The sequence below is a fragment of the Electrophorus electricus genome, chromosome 8 (genome assembly GCF_013358815.1).
Source record: "Electrophorus electricus isolate fEleEle1 chromosome 8, fEleEle1.pri, whole genome shotgun sequence".
In the NCBI taxonomy this organism is placed as follows: domain Eukaryota; kingdom Metazoa; phylum Chordata; class Actinopteri; order Gymnotiformes; family Gymnotidae; genus Electrophorus; species Electrophorus electricus.
This window is the reverse complement of record NC_049542.1, coordinates 20130119-20147503: the sequence shown is the minus strand read 5'-3', so window position 1 is coordinate 20147503 and position 17385 is coordinate 20130119.

Sequence of the window (17385 nt, the reverse complement as noted above, 5' to 3'; positions counted from 1 at the left end):
AATAAAATGCAGCTAAACACAGAACTGTTGAACTTGTAACGGAAATGTTCCCTTGAAAAAAACATTGGGGCAAATGAATCTGTGATGAGGCTTTTGGAGGAAAGGGCAAAACTATCAATTCCATGATGAGAACTAGGTATTTGTCAACCGAGACAAGGATATTTCTCATCCCTAGAGTAAAAAAAAAGCAATCAAGCATTGCATTACAGAATCTCATAACACAACCCCAAAAAATAAAGCTGTATTTGCTTTCACCTTGACACTGAGAGTGTGACTAATGCAATACATCCTAAAGCATATCCAGACCAAATGGTCCCATTCTCTGTTGGCTACTACAACAGTAAGGGGGACAGAGAGTGGGGCTACACTGAACCACTGAGCCACACACTTATGTTTGTTCTCTGAAACAACAGCCCTATGCATAATTGAATGGCAATGCTTATGGACTGCTCCATTATTCCACCAGTACCTAAGGCGACAGGTGAGCAAAAGGCCTGTGTGGGGGGCCAGCTGATTGATTCTGTAATGTGGATGCCCCACACAAACTGGATGAATGGAAATTTGACCTCATTGCAATTTTTCATTAAGTTGATCCTTTATGCTAGAGATGGTAACTCTGCATCTCCATCAACAACTTAACAAACTGTAATTTTATGTTTTAGCAATTTAATTCTGTCTTATTTAAAACCACTCTATATACTCTCCTACCCCTATTCACATGTTCACGCATGCACACACACCCCTCTGCTTTCATTTATTGCATATTTATTGTATTATTGACACCAAGGATCTATTAGTTGCCACATTTACACACTTGTCATTCATTATCAGTACTTCTGCAGCCTGTGTATAATTGTTGCAGCAATGCACCTGATTAAGCATGCTGCAGATCAATGCATGGCATCCTTTTTAAAGGGGGTTGTCATAAGCATAATGAAACAGACACAGGGTAGTAGCTGTCCTGGAGTTTGCTGTCATATCCTGCTTCATAATAAGGGAGCTTCTGTCTCCAGGCCTTAGCTCTTATGCTAGATACCATATTTCTCCTTAGAGACTGTTATGAAACAGTATGTAGAGCTACAGGCAAAATGCCCAGCTGTTTGAACCACAGGCCTCATGTTCTGATATGTCATCCCATGATTTCAATCAAGCCATTTATTTGCAAAAGGCAATGCCTGATAACATAATGTACTATCATTTTGCATACATCAAAGTGCAATCTGGCCCAGGGCAAATATATAAAAGCAAATTAAACTGTGCCTTTTCACTAAGTGCCAATCACACTGTAATGTTCAATAACACTATCTTATATCACTTTTATTGTCCTAAGGGATTGCTAGTTTCTCTAGTAATTGCTGCAAACTCAGTTCCTTCTTTGATATTCTGTTTGCGGTCTGCCTCCACATTAAGTCGCTTTCAGTCTTCATTAGAGCAGGTTCCAGTTACATTGCCATCTCTTCCTTCTTCAGAATCTCTAGTTACTTGCCCTCTGTATGAAGGTATGTCCCTGTCTTTTTCACAGAAAAATGGGTCCAAATATACTGAGGTGTTAAATGGGTATGTTTTTTTATTCAATGCTGTCATTTCTGCTTGCTACAGATGTGTAAAAATAAGGAAAAAATATAGTTTCACCTTCACAATGTACTACATTTGACATGAGACCACAGCCAACAATGGTGAAAACAGACAATGAAAATGAAAAATATGTCAGTGTACGTCAATGTACCAACCCCTTCTCACTGATCACATGGTAAAGCCCACCACATGCAGTGGGAGTTTGTTGTTGACTGTGTTCAATGTGACTGCCTTCTTGTTTGTGGCCACACCCCCTTGTTAAACATACATCTTCACCTTGTTATTTGTTTTATTCCTGTTTGTTTATAGACCTCTGTGTGTTGTGCCACATTGTCGGCCATTGTACAAGTTCTTGTTCATGTTAGCTGTTCTTGTTCATGTAGGTGTTAGCATTAATGTTCATGTTCACAGTGCGTTGCTGTAGTTGTTAATCATTTATCATTTACTGCACACTTCACTAGTCTGTTGTGTGAGTGCCATCAACGTTTATTCTTTATCATTCTTGTCTTACTTAAATAAATGTCTGTCTATATAGAGAGGTCTGTGTGTCTTGCTCCTTGCCCTGTGGCACTCAGGCTGTCACAAAAATACGGTACAAATGGACAGTAAATACAATAAATACATTAAACTTGTTCACATGTTTAAGAGATTCAGCATGATAATCAGCATTGATTCAGCATGATAATCAAATGCAAATGTAACCTTGTGAAACAACGTAAAGATATAATGAATGGTTTTATTAACATTTTATACATTTTGGTAAAATTTGACAGAAGAAACTTGAACTCTTGTAAAACAAAGCACCTGAAAGGGGATGAAATGTGTTGCACTCTTATGAAAACTGCTAAATATTCAAATTACACATCTGTGTGTGTGTGTGTGTGTGTGTGTGTGTGTGTGTGTGTGTGTGTGTGTGTGTGTGTGTGTGTGTGTGTGTGTGTGTGTGAGTGGATGGTTGTGTGTGTGGCTGAGTGGGTAGATGTGTGCGTGTGTGTGTGTGTGTGTGTGTGTGTGTGTGTGTGTGTGTGTGTGTGTGTGTGTGTGTGTGTGTGTGTGTGTGTATAAAGGCATGATGCGATCATCATAAAAAAGGAATGAATCAGATTTCTTAGTTCCAGTTTTAGATTAGTTCAATTCCCTTCCTTCTTCACTCCTCACTCTAGAAAGTGCTCAGATCAATAATGTATCAGCCAGCTGCATAGCCAGTGTCCATGCCATCATTCACTGCCTTTTCCCATCTTCTCTTATTGTGCATGTAACTATGGGGACAAGTATGAAGATGGATTTTTAAAAAAACCTGAGAAATGAGACAATGTTAGAATTCACACTCACTACTGGTTTGGCGTCCAAGGAACAGGTGCACATTAGCTTGGATGTGAATCCTTTACAATGTAGGTGATCATACAATATGTATTCCTTGCTGTCTGAATTAATGCTAACCTATTCATATTCCTTCAACAAAATGTCATCCATTACTCTTTATCTTTCTCTCTCTCTCTCTCTCTCTCTCTCTCACTCTCTCGTACACCCACACACACACACACACACACATGCACGCACACACTCCTGTTATCATTCTTTAACAATATCAGAGACCAATATAATCAAATGGCTGTGATAATGTTTAATCTAACAGTCTATGGTTAACAAAAGAAACAGCCTCCATTTTAATACTACTGCAAAAATAACCTTAGGAACAAAATTGCTGGCAGGTGAAGAAGGCTCTGCATGTAGCATTATCTGTTGTGAGTTAGAAAAGGTACCTATAATAATAATTGTGAACACTGCCCCAAACTTTTGTCTAGGGTGTAATGGGCCTTTGATCTGATCACACACTTTTAAACACAAAACCTCTAAGCCTTTTCTCTCTATCTTTCTCTCTCATTTGCTGTCTGTTGCCACCATTTGTACAGTTTGCCTGAACTTGACAGGCAGATTTTTGAAGAGGCAAGTTTCAAGAGCAGTGGTCAGATCATGAATAATTAATCATGTATGGTATGTAATTGGGGACGGTGCCTGTCTCTGGCTGCGTGGGTGGCCTGGTTGGAGGAAGGAGGGGACAAAGAAAGGTAAAATTTCTGTTTACAACTGTATGCATTAATAATATAGATCTGACCCTCTCAAGAGTGACAGGAAGAGACAAGCTGTCACAGAGAAGTATTGATATATCCTTCATTCACATTCTGTATAGCTGTTTTCCTGTGCATGTGGTTTCTCTGTCTTGTCAGTGTCAGCTCCCTGCAGCTTTATAAAAACCTATGTGTTTAACAGCTCCTCCTCCAAATTTTAAGCATCAGGAGCTTGCTTTGGTTTCTGTTCTCAGCTAACAAAATGCTAATGTTTGCAATGGCAAATATTTTATACAGTCCATCCTTTATTGCCTTTGTTGGAAAGAGTAATCAATGAACATTTTAATAAAGCTTTCCTAAATTGTTAGTTTGCATCTACAGATAAAAGGATCAGCCCATTTGAATTGATATTTTACCATCACTGACTGTAATATTACCATTAGAACTGTGACTTTCAAATAGCTCCTAAATGTCTTTCATTCATTTTTGGCCACTGTTATTGTTGTGATCAGCTTACAGGTGTTAACTATCCCTGAAATGCCTCCCATCTATTTATATCATACATTTCTCTTGATTTGTAGTGTCATCCACTTTGGGGAAGTCATATCGCAGTATAATTTTCTAATTACAGTAGTGATGTTATATGTCTATCATGCCAGTTCCAAGTGGCAGCACTACATGAAATATTGATTCAGGTTATTCATTAATGGCTCCTTTTATCTCCAAACTTCCATTTAAAAAAAAAAAAAGGGATGCCAAAGAAAACACAAGGCCCAATTTTGAACATTGTGGTGTGCATTTTACCTAATGGATATATATTTTCCTTTACAAATGACTGATTACCTAATCAAAAAATAAATAAAAAAAATAAAATAAAAAAAAAATAAAAACAGTTAGCGTTTAGTTATATTTCAATACCTCTTTGACAATTCCTCTTTAAAGATTGCATTTATATGGCACTTTCTGTTTCTCACTGATGGGCAAAATAAATATTTTGTATTATGAAGCCCATCTCACTTCTTGAGTCCCAATAAAGAACCTGTGATCTGATAGTTATTCATGTAATGTCAGTTATGTATTTTTTAATGAATTATCTCAATACTCCTCATCCAATAACCTCACCCTCCTTCTCAAAAGTCTGGACAGCACTTTTAATCATTTTTCCTTCTTTCACACACCCCATTCAAACTCATGGCCAGTTATCAGTACTACAACATTTAAATTACAGCTCTAAATTGCAAATTGTGTTTTTTTTCTTAGCCCCACGATAGCCAACTTTACATTGTCATTGACTTACATTGATTTTCTTTTGCTCTCAAGCTGAGAGTAGAAGAATGTAAATACAAAATGCCACATCCAGAATCAATTCCATCCATTTTGCTAGTTATGTTGTGCAAGAACTAATGATACAGCTGGCAAAAAAGATCTGAGCAAACGACTGTCCAATTACTTTTGGTCCCCTAAAATGTGAGGATTATGTACAAAAAAGGCTGTGATTTCTGTGTATGTTGCAAAAAAATTGGACATGTATACAGTCAAATTAAATATGACTGTACTTACCCTTCATAAAATGGTTTTATTTCAAACATAGAGTGTCTGAATAAAAAGTCAAAACAGCCAAATTGTATTCCTGTAGAATTATGTTCAAACGGGACTGTAAGCTTTCTAAACAGATAATATAACAAAACAGTGGAGTGTTATCTTAATACACTTGTCTTGAAATTGCCTCATTTGGAATGTTATGATAGAGTTACCATTTTGCTATTATGTAGTTGTTGCACAGTGAATTACAGCAGGGATGGCCATAAGCAGCATGCTGACCGAACAGCTTAGCAGCCAACAAATCGCTTTTTACCACATGCTGAATCAGACTTAGCAAAATGTCAGCACCAGGAGAGAGTCCATGAGAGGCTAGAGTGCTGGTTATTTTTACTGCAATGAGGCTAAAGATATCATAAAACAACAGAGAAGCAAGGATTCATAACCCACCCAGGGAAATTTGCATAAAACACTGCTATGGGTAAGCATCCTACATTCTCTTCCTCTGTAAGTTGGAACATGAGTAGTGTGAACATCTCAGCTTCATTTAAGGGCATGCTTAAAAATAATAACAGTTTATTGTAAGTGATGTGCAGCATTGTCCCATAGAACATTAAGTATAAACTGGTTGTTACACAAACATCTCCATTATAAGAGTACCTAATATAATGCCACATTAATCCTTTTCAGCTCAGTGATTTAAGGTTTGAAGAGTGGAATTCATACTTTCTTCTCAGGCTTAATAACTGAACAAAAACCAGCTTGATTAGGGTAATGGTAGCTCAATGTTTAAGGTACTTGACTTGTAATTAGAAAGTTGCTGGTTCAAGTCCCACCACTGCCAAGTTGCCCCTGTTGGGCTCCTAAGCAATTCCCTTAACCCTCAATTTGTACTCAGTCATAGTTGTAAGTTGCTTTAGATAAAAGCATCAGCTAAATGATTATAATGTATGTAGACTTCTATATATTTCATTATCTTGTCTTAATATGCCTGGCCTTGTTCTTTCTTCCCTTATATTCTTTGCTCTTTTCCCTCCTGTTGTCCATGTTTTTGTCCCTGCCTTTTCTTTCCTCTCAGCCCCTTGCTTTCTCCTGAACAGGAGCATCAGCACTCCTCCCTGGTGTAAAAGGCTAGTTTTTGTTGCCTCACTGAGTTCTGTATGCGATGTGTGTTGTAATTAAGTGGAGGCTACCCTGCTGCTGCTGCGTGGGCTGGCGGAGCAGCAAGGCGAAGGGCTCTCCTGCCAGGAGTTCATTAGAGTACTGGGCACATCGCTCTGCTTGCCAGCCTTAAAGGCTCTGATTTGATCACAGTTTGATGCAGTGGAGGTAGTTATAAAATAGCTTAGCTGTCACACCGTGAGAGGCAGAAAGTGCCAGCATGACCAGGTGTATGAAAAACAGTAGAAAAACAGAAATATAAGGGGGAGAAAATTACACCCCACCTGGTACTGCGTCTAAAGTGTGTGTGTGTGTGTGTGTGTGTGTGTGTGTGTGTGTGTGTGTGTGTGTGTGTGTGTGTGTGTGTGTGTGTGTGTGTGTGTGTGTGTGTGTGTGTCAGGTCAGGGATATGTGCAATAGTGGTGTGTGCAAGCTCACCAAATTAGTTTTTTAACCTTCTTTTGTGCCCGTGTTAATTGCAAAATCATCCAGCAATGAAGAGCCCAGGCTGTGAAATAAAAGAAGCTGCACATTTAAGTGGAGCCAGTAAGTTTGCAAGCCAAACTCAACTCAAGTGATGTGAGGCATATGTTAAGTAATTAGATGGCAAGGCTAATTGATCAGGATGTGACCCTTCCTCCTTATGAATTGGCACCTGTGTTCTCTAAGCTTTTGGAGGCCATTCATCCCACTGTAGCTAAAGATGGAAGATGTCCATCTATTAGAAAAATGTCCAGCCTTAAGTCTTAAAAAAGACTTTATTACTTTCCAGTGTTTGATAATGGCTTTATAGCAATTATGTTAGTCTCTGATTTTCATAAGGTAAGACTACCATTTTCACTACAGTAATGCTACTTCAGTAATGCTACTTATTTTACAATAGAAGATAACATAATCATGTTTGATGTAACTATGCTATTAAAGTAATCACATTTTTTACAAGATTTTTTAAAAAACTTTCATTTACTTCATGGAGGCTTGCTTTTTCATGACCAATGGTACTGTTGTCTCCATACCTTAGTAGTACACCAACCACTTTCAGAGAGATGTACACACACAACGATGCTACACAAATAGCAAGGCACACAGTGATACCCCTTCAGGGATAGGCGTGTTTCTGTAGAGTGATGGGAGATGTGGGGTAAAAGAGTGATGAGCAATCATAGCCAAGGTCACTGGCTGCTTCCCCTGCACTGAGGAAGAGCCTGTATAGCCTGTTTCAGGCCAAGCAGTCATTTAAATCTGCTTTTATTGGATCTGATTTCCCCCATCCTTACAGACGTCAGTCTGTTACAGACAGAGCATCAATCCAACTAAAAGCCTTTATTGATAACGGGGTCTGTATTTATCAAGGTTGTATATGCACTTGAGCGGAAGTCCTTCTTTGCCACTGCAGTATAGGTGATTTCAGCTGCCAGTGTTTAGGTTAGTCCAAATGAGGCTGTATTCTTTAACAGCAGGGTAATAATAATAATAATAATAATAATAATAATAATAATAATAATAACTGTGTTGAATATTTTTCCAAAGTAGATCAAATGTGCCATATACAGTGTTTGAGTGTTCCATCACTTTTAATATCAGTGCCATATTAGTAGTAGTTTAATCAGTGATCTAAATTTGCCTGACCAATTGCTTCTAGGAATCTGTGCTGTAATGGGTTTTATCTACAGAGCAATGTAGAGAGCAGGAATTGCTTAAAGTTTAATACAAACTTTAATAAAATGTACACACCCTCCTCCTGCCCTTCCATTTATATCCACCTGTTCCACTAAGCTCAGAATTAAAACTTTCATATCAATTAGTACATTTAGAACTGTTAGCACACTTAATTGTGTCATGTCAAACACCCAAAAAATAGACAATGTCCTATGAAAATAGACAAAACATTATAAATGTATGTCTTTTTTAACAGACATGCACTTTAACAGACATAGCAAGTTTAATTCTATGAACTTCTAATTTAGCACAGTCATACAGCATAGATCTGCTGATGCACCTCTGGCAAAGCGTTCTGTATTTCAGGGTATTTCTGCTTTCCAGTTGCTACAAAAATATATGAATACAAAGACATTAGATTTATTTGGTTATTAATTTAAAAACAAAGTGAAGAATGAGTATCGCCTTGAACACTCTCCCTAAGAAAATCAGCCCCAGATATAGGATTTATTATTTTAGCTCTTGTCTATTATTTTACTTAATTTTGCAGTTAAGAACACTGTCATGCATGCCATCATTACTACCACATTAGCTCCCAGTTACAGGTTTCCTGTGGAGCTCATCATAGCGTGAAACATGATGTCTCCCTGAAAAAGTGCAGCATCCTTCTTTAGTCTGTAAAAGCATCCAGCATAATTCAGTTTCAAATCGCATAAGGTCTGCAAAGGAAAAAATGATTATAGAGATGCGAAAACGCTTTGTCCTCTGCAGATCACAGACTACACAGCTGTGATGAAGACATGAATCACAGAACAATCACGGAGCCATGATTGTTTGGTTTTCAGCTGACCAACAAAGCTACAAAATCGCTCATTTGCCAGGCCCACTGTGGCTGCTCACACCAGCCTGCCAGCCCCATTGGTTCACAGGCTGGGCACACATCTACACAAGCATTATGAGAGGTACCGTACTGTGATGGTCTAGGACCTGTAGAATGGGCCTGCATCTGATCACAGCTATTTTACTACTGAAAGGGCAAAAATGAATGTGGAGTTAGAAAGAAATGTCTCGATAACTTCACAAGCTGTTCTACCCATCTACCTGTCAGAAAAGATTTTTCTCTAGACTTTTGCACTGAAATTGAAACCGAGATAGCTCATAGGACCCCTCTTGGATGATGGCGTGCTTTTCTTAAAGGGGGAAAAGGACTGTAGGCCATTCTTGGGGAGAGACAAAAAGACCATACCTCCTTACCTTTCATGAATGATTCAGTACATACTAGCTGGAATAGAGATGTCCCTCCTTTCCACCCTTCCTAGGGGGCCAAAAGACTAAAGCTAAGCTCCTCAGCTCTCCAGTTCTCTCTCTTTCCCATTCTGTCTCTCTCTCTCTCTCTTTCTATCACTCTCTTCCTTCTTCTCCTTTTAAGTCTGCATGAGGAAACAGTAGGAAGAAGATATTGAATTATGATTTTTTTTTCTCAGCTCACAGATCAGAAAAGGGCTATATATTAGAATTCACTGAAACTCGCATGAGTGAAGGACAAGGAAAAAAGAGAGGTTAGGAGAAACCATACTCTCAACAACCTGTATTGCAGTTGTTGTGAGAACGGTTTCGCAGATTACATCAGAACTAGTATTATAGCACAATAAGTACATCCTGAATAAAGATACAGACACTAAGGCACTAATACTCTATACAGCCCACTCTGGTTGCTTGATCTTATCATAATAGTCATTTGTAAAAAGATTTTTAAAAAATAAGAGTTCAGTCATGAATAGTCAATATAAACAAGATGCTGCAGCTGGTTGAGTTGAAATGGGGGAAGAGGGAGAAATTCAATTTTAGTCACTGAAGTTACAGGAAAAAGAAAGAATGTAAGATGACAGGAGAGCATTAGGCACTAATATAACTGTTGCTTAGATTTCTTTCTGAAGGATAATTTACTGTCATCATTTAAACTGTCTGAATACAGATTATGGAGTCAGTATCTGTCACACCTCTATTCAGAATCCACTTGTGCTTTTTAAGTCTAATAATCAAAAGTGAATTGGCTTTGTAATATGGTACTGAAAATGTATGATTCTGTGGAGCTTTACTTATTTCAAGTTGTTATTAAGGTTTGTGTAGTAATGCAGTGTTAGTAACTGACTGCGTTTTGTAGAGTAATTTTGCCCTCCTGAATATGAGACCGGCCTACATTTAGCATCTGCATTAATGACACCAGTGAAGAATGAACTACAGAATTTAACTAAAATTAAATCTATTTAATCTGGCCTACAGCAATTTAATCATTCATATTAATTTTTTTCAGAAATGAAGACATTTTTTCATATCTTATATACCTAGATTTGTAAACATGCTTTCATAATAGGGTATAAGGAAAAAATATAAATAAATTAAAATCAAGTAAGTAAATCACTTGAAAACAATGAAAACAAGTACTTTTATTTTAAATAAATACTCTTTAAAAATATGGTTTGTGATGGAGCAATATGTCTAGCTGATATGCGGTCAAAGTATGTCACATAGACTCAAGACAATGCTGACTCTGGCCACCAGAGGTCATCTTCACAGTAATTTTGAGATCCCTCCCACTCTTTAGTCACCATATAGAGATAATGCACGTGATGTCACATTTAGTGAGAGTCACCATGGTTATGCCCACTGAGTGGCAGAAAGACTAACTGAGTGGCAGCAATGGCATTCAATGAAAATGCTGCACAATATACAAGGCAAGGGGAGAGGACATATTTCTTACATTCAAGGAATTGATTGACAAAATTCAGCTGACAAGGCATAAGCCTCTATCCATCACTATTTACAGTGCACCCAAAATGGTGAGCCACACAAATGGTTTTATCATCATGCGTTTATTCCAAGACTTCCTTAATAATAATTGTATATATACAAAATTACCATTGTATATGGCACTATGTTCAGAAATGTTAAACATGCCCAAAATCATGAAGGTGTTGTCAAAAATCACTTGTTCAATTCAGGCAATATCTCTGCAGAGATGGCTATTTCAATCATACATAGGAGAAGCTGATGGTGAACATTTTTATGTCTTGCTACATACAATTGTGGCATTACTAAACAGAGGAAAAATTTTGCAAAGGTTTCAGTATCGTTTACCTTACATTAAAGACTTTCTTTGTGTATGGAGCCATAAAGATTATGCTCAGCTGAAGGACAAAATGTGACTCAGATTTGGCATTTGGGACATTTAACCACATCAGCTCTATAAAGACTTTCAAAACAAAACTGGAGTTACTGTCATCACTGCTGTAGCACCATGATTATGGAGCATCCAAAACATGTCATTGGAGCTGGAACAGCATGACATGCCTTGCAGTGAACTTAACAGTGCATAGTACATAGAGCAAATTCGAAGCATGCTATAAGACTTTGAAGAGCAATTTCAATATTTCAAGCTTGTTTGTGCAGATTGCAACATTCATGTGCTTTCCTTTTGGAGGTACAGCTGAAACTGATATGCTAGCTTCAAAAATTATATTGTTATTTCACATGGACTCCTCTGCACTAGAAGATAAAATTTTAGCTTTTCAAACATTCAGATGAAGTCACGGATCTCTGTTGGCTAAATTTGCCGTTGGAAGAAAAATATCCAAACATATTCCACATATTTGACAGCATTTTTTGGATTAACCTTCTTATGCATATCAGCATTTTCCCACATGAAAATTATTCATTCTAAATATTGGTCTGCTCTTCCTGATGATAACTTGAAAGCATGCTTGAGAATTGGTATCAGCAGCTATTGTCTAGACTACACAAATGTGGCTGACTCCATTAAGTGCAAATAATCAGAATAAGGTTAGTGTAATTTTTGAGGGTTTTTTTTTTTGAGTATTGCTATCTTTAAAAAAGAGTTTAAAAGGTGGTGATCAAATATTTTTGTAGATCACAATGGTTTGTTCACTGGAAAAAATCAATCTCAAGCTATCAAAGTGTGGGCACTACTATCTTAATTTATACAGTGTAATGACTTCTCATCATTTAAATATTTAGCATCTTTCGTTTTTATTTATATTTTGTGTAACTGTAAAGTTTTTTCAGCATTTATTAAAAACATCCATGATGATGATCCTTGTGTCCTACAAGAGGTAAATGGTTAGACAGCATTTGCTTGTCAGTTTTCTTATAAGAGGGTACTCCACAAAGCAACTTTAGACAGTCAGCCAGAGGGCTTAGTAGATTTGGAAGTTATAGTTGCAATATGTATATATTTTATGTTGTTTTTGATGATTACATCAGAGGAGAGGTTTTCAAGCTCTTTCAAGATTGTCCTTTACATATAAAAATATTTGTGCAAATCTCATACAGAAGTGTAATCAAGCATATGAAGGCTTTGTTTAGTGTATTTCCCCATGTTGAAATCAGGTGCATATAAACTTCAGGAAACCCGATTCCTGACCATATGTGGGTGTCTATGGACCACTAGATCTTTGGTCATTTGGATGGATTGCTGCTGAGTCAAAATGCCTTTAATTTAAGTAAATAAATACTTGAGTTATTCCTGGTGTTGCTGTTTCCCCCATAAATCCCTCTGTAACTCTTTGTAAATCACTCCACTAATTTCTAGACTGCATTTCTGAACATTCAACCCATGTGTGTCACTGGCCTACTCTGTTTATTGCATCAGATTTGTCTGCTCACATTTAACTTCACACTTGGTTTATCATCTTGTTCTGTCTCCTAATTTTTACAGAAAAATTAGCAACCAAATGAGAAATTGCAGATATGCAGGAAGTCAAGTTTGTGCTCAGTCAACAAGGTATACTGCTTACTAAACCATGACCAGCAGCTGCAAAACAGTAGTAGTGCTATCATGAGGTCTTCAGCCATCTAAGACCTCATGATTGCACTAAAACAGCTCCAAACTATAACTGTGCCTTTAGCAATCCAACTGGTTCCCAATTTCCCACCTTCTAAGGTCAGTCCTGTCCTTGCTGTCCAAGAAATGTCTGACTAGCAAGGGCAAAGGGTTATGATGAATTGCATCATTCATTTTAACATCTCTCCCTCCGTTTATTCTAGAGACTCTCTCTTTGCTAACCGATAAGCCCTTGTCTCGGGCTATTGCATTGTGCCACAAACAAATGGTACTTAATCAGCTTTATTCTGAGTTTGAAAGACATGTTCAAGGACATTCTGGCAAACAACTCATCATCCTCAAGCAGTGGAGAGATCCAACTTCTGAATACTGCTGACAGTTTCACAATCTGACAGTGGCGAGCAGCTTGGATAAATTAGCATTGAAGACCACCTTCAGATGTAGGTTAGGATAAACTTTGCATATGGAATTAGGTTGATGCTTTTTTGAACTCCATCCTGGCCTAATATTTGCAGTTGGCTATAAAACAATCTGTTGAAGGCCAAGACCCTTAGATAAAATCTCTGATGACCTACAAACTTGAAAATGCTACATTTCAGGCAAATGAAACTCCTATGGAATTTGGAAGCTCAAAGCTATGTCCAGAGGAAAAAGTCAACAGGAGACTTATGTTGTTACTGTGTTGATTTTGGTCATGTTAGTGTCCATTGCCTGAGTCAACTAAGACACAGGTGAATTACTCCAACTTATCCTATTTGGGGAATAGACGATTTCCACTTACCACAATGCTACATCACCCAGCAGTTATCTTTTTTTCAGTGCTAGTGAACTCAGGATGTATGGGAAACTTCTAGGATGAGAGCAGCCTCCCACTTGCAAATTCCTCTGTGTCCCTCTGCTACTTCATGTCCCTCCCCTTGCTCCACATGGCATGGATGAAAGACTTATCGGGAGTGGTAAAGTCAGGTAAATTACCTTTGTTGTACCCATGACCTCAATGAAATTCTTTATTACCCACTTGCCCAGTAGTCCCATTATGCTAAGTTACCCCTGGTTGGCTAAGCACAACCTCAGCTTCACTTGGGATAAAGGGCTACACACCTTATGGGGGTATAATCATGTGTATAATTTTACCACCTGAATCACTTTCCCATATAGATCAACCACGAAATCTTTATCAAGTTAGATCTTTGTAATGCATACATGAACAGAAAACCATTTTTAGCAGTAATAATGGCCACAACAAATACTTGGTAATGAGCTATGGCTTAACTAATATTCCTTCTGGATTCCATGCATTAATTAACAAAGTTCTCAGACATATGTTGAACAACTTTGTCATTGCCTGCACAGATGACATTTTGATAAATTCCAGGAATATGTGCTGCCTGTACATAGTGTAGCGGTTTTAACACTTTTAATAAATTGGCAATTACAGTTGATCAAAATGAATTGGGGCCCCACCCTGATTAACAGGGAAAATGTATTAATTTTAATTGATTTATTAATTATGAATAATTCAGTCTCAACTCAGGAAAGTCACCAATTCGATACACAATTATTCCTTGTCTACCAAACATTAGAATATCACTCTAGACTTGCAGCCTTAATATCCAAGGTATGTTAATTGAATAAACATAGATAGGAAAAGAGTTTATTGACCTAGTTTTAAAAAATTACCACCACCACCCCACCTCACCGCCTTTGCTTCATTAGGAAATTTGTAGCTTCACACCTTGTACCAGACTAAAGAAGGGGTAAAATATTCTAGGTATATGCTGGGGGACAGGGCATGCCTAGTCCATGCATATTCAATTGTCTTTGTTTTCACAATTGTAGGGAAATAATTTAAGACATACAGGAATACATAGGATCCATCAAGAATCAATTAAACAAAAAAATCATACATTTACTACAAATTTCTTCCTCCTGGTGTTAGAATGAAGTTTGTAAAACAAATCCCTGGATGAGCAGAGCAATTGGACAATTAACTTAATTATTTTCCTAATTTCTCGTTACAAACTATTAACTTTAATATAGTGTCTAATTGGTTCATGTAGGATTTCTAGTAAACAAAACTATGGGTGATTAACAATTTGTTTCCAGTAAACATGAGGTAAACAACATAGAAATGATATAACCTCAACCTCAGTAAAACCTTCTGTATATCCCAGGAACTCCCAGCCCTTACCATGACCTCACAGTTTCCTTTGAGAACTCTCTGGTACCACCATCTGTAGCTGCTTATAGCCTGGGTATAATCCACTTGTCCTTCTCATGTTTCAAATCTGACCCGGTTTTGCAGATTTCTTCTTTGTAACATATGAAGGATTCGGTACTTTCTCTTGCAGGAAGCTGCACTGGTGCTTGTGTAAACTAATGCAACTTACTACTTGCTGGTCTTCCTCTAAAAGCCATGAGACCACTACAATTTGTCCAGAACGCAGCAGCACAACTGGTCTTAAATCTTCACACATCATTCAGCTGCTGTGTTCCCTTCATTGGCTTCCAGTAGCTGCCCGCTTTAGATATAAAAACATTGATGATCACTTACAAATTCAAAAATGGACTAGCCCCTCCATACATAATGTCAGTGGTCAAAGCCCAATCTGTGCCTCAAGTACTTTGAACCTCAAGAATGGCTTAGCTTGAAACACCATGTTTCAAGTCTCATGAAAAACAAACATCGGGATTATTCTCTGTTCTGACTCCCATTTGGTAGAATGAATTTTGGCTGCCTCTCCAGACATTAGTCTTGCAGTCTTCAAAAGCAGAAAACCCATCTATCTGTGGAATATTTAAATGATGATCTTGCACCTATACTGAGTAACTGAATCTCTAGTACTTATTGTAGGGTACTGTTTATTGCACTTATTGTTGTCTATTATAGAACTCATGTGTTTTGCACTTCTATGCATCAGCATTCTAGTTCAATGGTATTTTGGATTCTAACCTACTGTACTGGCTAGGATACACTCTGTGAGTAAATGACAAAGGAATTTTGTTAGGTTGCTCTGGATAAGAGCATCTGCCAAATCCATAAATGTATGTAGTCACCAGGGAAAGAAACCACACCGACATCTTATGAACACTTTTGGGTCTTTTGGGTAATCCAATAGATCCCATAACTGGGTTTTTGAATCAGATTATAAGAAGAAACAAAAAACAATAAAAAGAAAAGAAAACAAGCAGTCCCCATTTATTACAGGGGATGCATACACCTGGGAAATCAAAATTAAACATTCACCTCTCTGGTGAGTTTAAGTCAGAAACCCATAAACAAAACAACAAAAACGACCATAATACCGTGTTATTAACGCCAACACTTGATATCGGTATCACTCGCCTCTGAGGTAGCTCTCAGTCAGCTGCCTGCACACAGTGCTACTGTAGATGGTATTCTCTTCCAATCAGTGAAACCCAAACAAAAATATCTCCCTCTCCCCATCAGTTATGGTCCTAAATAGGTGTAGTCCACCCAAAACATGGAAAAGAAAATAACTTCTCCCCAAGGGAACTCTATTCCCCTAGCTATGTACACTTCCAGTACACAACTTAGCACGATATCATATACTAGCATGGAACAATCGACATATATGGGGCTATACACGCACACGCTACCATAGATGCACATGGAACAATAGGGCAGTACTACCAACCTGTTGGAGCTTGAAACACACAATAATTATACTCTCCTTGACACATTTATACCCTACCGGACACAAATGTTCACACACTCAACTCTGCTCACACCCTTTACTCTAGGAATACTTTCCCTTGCTGACTTGAGCAGAATCTCACTTTGTGCCCCACAAACATACAGCATGGTCAGCCACATGAATACGTGCCACACGTGTACTCTATTCATTTTTCCTTCAGTCATATATTTTCTATCAATATGTATAACATGAAAATATACGCATATACTAAAGTTTATTACCCTTTTACATACACATCATCCAATTGTATTACCTATTTCTATTGACATCCAGTCAGGATGACTTTTTATAACATTTATAGCACGACCATCAAACCTTCCATCACCAACAATTCTATTTCCGCCTTCTGTCAGGCTTCTGATGTCACATAGAATGATGACATCACGCATTTGCAGCCTCAAAACCCATCGCTACACTCATGTTCTGGTTCTCTCACACTTTGTATTCTGAATGCTGACCTGAATTAGTCCACTTACTCCTATGCGGAGCTGGAACAGGCACCAACTCTGGCTCTAAAATCAGCAGATACTTCTACTGTATCTACTTCCATGCTGTGTTCCGGTTCCAAAGACTTCATCGCTGTCATATCCAGATTAGGACCCACTGAACCAGCAACAACTCATTGCTGGATGATTTGGTTCTATCAAAATCACCCCTTCCTCTAAGTTCTCCAATTCTACCTGCAATTCATCAACAGGCACAGTTTCCACCACTTTCTTTTGCACTCTCCTCTGAGATCTAGGAGTAAGGACATGAGTGCAAGGATAGATATCTACCTGATTAATTCTCTTTATCAGTCCTT